Raw genomic sequence first — 3,573 nt, forward strand, 5'->3', positions numbered from 1 at the left:
GAGGATGCCATCCTCACTCAACATGCTACACCGAGTCCATCTACCCATATGGATAAGGGAAGCCGGCACAGTGAGATTCTCTTCTTGACTTCCTACACAGTGGCCTTTAACACCATCCAGGCCCCCTATGCTTACCTACAAACTGAACAGGAGGGGAGTGGAACCCTATCTGGTGGACTGGATTGAACGATTACCTCACTGACAGGCCACAGTGCGTCAGGGCTGAAGGACATGCACGTCTGACACTTGTGGTCCCAGTACTGGAGCCCCCAGGGTACAGTGCTGGCCCCTCTTCACCTGTACACCTGCAGACTTTGCTACAACTCGAGCTATGGCATCTACCAAAGTAGTCCGATGACAACAGCCATCGTTGGTGTATTAGGGGTGACGAGAGAGGAGTGAGTAGTCAGGAAGTCTGGTGGGGGACGTTGCTCTCATGGTGTCCAACACTAACAGGCTACAAGCTGAACCCTCTAAAGACAAAGGAGCGTGGTCAGTGACTTTGGAAGATCCAGACCAAGATCCGCGACAGTCCTGCTAGACGGAGCTAAGGTGAGGCTGTGAATTCATACAAATACCTTGGGGTCGGGCTGGATAGAAACTGGAGTCTGGAAAACACAACCCCAGCTACCTGTATGGTAAGACACAAAGCGGTTGTACTTCCTGAGGAGATTGCGGGCTTCAACATCTGCAGCAAATTGCTGTGGATTTTTAACAGTCTGTGGTTGCCAGCGGCCTCTTCTACACGTGGGGTGCTGGGAGAAGCGCATAAAACAAAGGGACACCGCACAGACTGGATAAACTGATCAGGTGGGGCTGGCTCCTGGGGTCGGCAATGAGGCTTGGACCCACTGGTGACAGTGGCAGAGAGGAGGACCACTGGACAAATCTGCGACATTAATTGATAATGCCAGCCACCCCTTTCACACCGTCATCAGCCAACCAGAGGACCTGTTCAGTGGAAGGCTGCTCCTTCCCAAAGTGTAGGACAACAGACATTAAGAACTTCAGAATCTTGTCCCATCATGCCCTCACACTATACAACTCCTCACTCGGAGGGAGGTAGAGGAAATAGATATAAGTAATAGAGTAAAGAGGAGAGATATAACCTATTCCACCGCTTAATTTGAACTGCTAATTATTTAATTAACTGTCAGCACACCCTTGCTCACCGTCATTTAATTTATTTATCCACTATACTAATGATATGTATCCACAATCGCGTATGTGTATGGATGTGTATGTATGTATATATATGTGTAGTATATGTATATATATACTATATATATATATAATATATATTATGTATGTGTGTATATGTATATGTGTGTGTATGTATTACGACATATATGTTTTATTATATTTACATTTATTATTATTTATTATATATAGTTATTTATTTATATTTATATTTTCCTCTATACAGTTCTCTACATTTATCTTATTTTATTTTACTTGAAATCCTATTTACTTCCATTATTATCTCTACTTTCTATATTAGATCAGAGTTTATTGTTTCTGTTACTGTTTTGTTTACTTTATATATAGTTAGTTAGTTAGTTAAGAGTTTATTGTTATCTTATATTATTAGTATTATTATAATTATTGTTTACTGTTACTTTTTGTTTTACTTTTTATAGTTATCTAAGAGTTTATTGTTTATCTTATATTGATATTAATATTATATGTGTGTGTTTCTTTCTGTAAAATACTGGACAATAAATTTCCTTGAGGGAGTCATCCCAAAAGGATCAATAAAGCCTAACCTAATCTAATCTAATCTAATCAGTATCCCCTTGTGTATTCCATCACTGAGTATGAGAGGGTTCTCCCCTACCTCGGCGGCCCTGACACGCACACGAGAATTGCCGATTGTTTTTTCTAAATTATAAGATTAAAATGTCTATTACTATTGTAATCTCTAAGGAAATATTTTATTTGTGTTGTTATCTTGGCACCTAGACCTCGTTCAGGTCCAAACCCAAAACAACATCCACCTCCGCTCCGCAACTGTCCAAGGGTTGGGGTCGCTTCCTCTTTGATGAGTGCAACTGTGTTTACCCTGGCGCTATTAAACTTCTTGACTCCTGTGGAGTGTGGTGTGCAGACACTTTTAATGCTAATTGTTCATGTTATGGAGTCTAGATAATTATTTCTAAATCCTGTGATCACCATGTAACTTGCTCAGGGACTCTCAGTGAAGAGAAGATGGGGATCGAACTAGCAACCATTCGGTTGCAAGACAACTTCTCTACCCCCTGAGCTAAACCGACCACCAGCCGACAGCCGGGCTCTCCGCTGATGTATTACCTCTGGGTCGGTCCGCATCCGCCCTTTTTGCTTTCTTTACATTCCTCTCCCTTCTCCAAACACCTTCTTGTCCAACCCGTTGTCTCACCAGTGCTCTGTGTACCAAGATGTAATGATCTATACCACATTGCGCTTCGACGCGATGGAGAGATCCCAAGAACCACAGACTCACCAATCCCAGTGGTGGTTCTACGTTTTTTCTAAAACAGTGGACATAGGTTACATTAAGGGACCAATTACAGAGTACATCCAAGCGCACAAATAATCTATTCAGTACAATGTAAATTCAGTCTCTCTCTCTCTCTCTCTCTCTCTCTCTCTCTCTCTCTCTCTCTCCTCTCTCTCTCTCTCTCTCTCTCTCTCTCTCTCTCTCCTCTCTCTCTCTCATCTCTCTCTCTCTCTCCTCCTCTCTCTCTCTCTCTCTCTCTCTCTCTCTCTTACTCACTCACTTACTCACTCATTCACTCACATATACACCTTAAAATAAGAATTCTCTGATTTTCATCCTTGGAGCTGTCTGTGTGTCCCCCCGAGAATCCTACAGTTTTGGTGAATTTTCCTGCCAAGGGGAGGTGAGAGGCATATTTTGAACCTACGCAAGTGTAAGTGGCTTCAGTGTCGGCCATCATTGGCGTGCCTCTGTCATTTATCAGAACATGCAGTATTGGTTCCTCGTCAGCCTGTTTTGTGATTGCTACCAGCTGACCCTCCCTCTGTGGATTCTCTGGGCACCCCTAGTATCCCTGACCCATGAAGGGACCCGCCTGTCCCTGGTTGCTGTTACCCTGTGTTTGCTGTGGTGGATAGGGGTTAATCAAACAATCTTTCTTAGTATGTCCTTCCTGGTTGCACCCATAACATATTAAAGGACCTCTGCGTTGTCCTTGAGATCCCTGTTTTTGATCGTAATTTGATTGTAATGTTAATAGTCCAACGTTATATCAACATGTCACAAGAGGAGAAATTAGCTGCTGACGGGGTACTGTAGGAGCGGGGGTTGCTTTGTTGATTCTTTATCTAGGGCTATAGCTGTGGTCAAAGCGGGAAGTGTGCGTTTGTCTGGTCGGCTGCCTGAACTGCAGCTGAGGAAATTATGTTCACACGTTTCTTCATTCATTCATGAAGGCTTATACCGGTGAACGGTGACGTCAGACTCACGCCCACCTACAAACCAATCAATGTCCGGTATCAGCCTGTCCTCTCGGAAAATACGACCACGTAGGTGGTTTGTTCCGCTGTCACAATAAATTTGTACGGCTGCCA

This window comes from Gadus chalcogrammus, chromosome 10 (assembly GCF_026213295.1).
Source record: "Gadus chalcogrammus isolate NIFS_2021 chromosome 10, NIFS_Gcha_1.0, whole genome shotgun sequence".
Lineage (NCBI taxonomy): Eukaryota > Metazoa > Chordata > Actinopteri > Gadiformes > Gadidae > Gadus > Gadus chalcogrammus.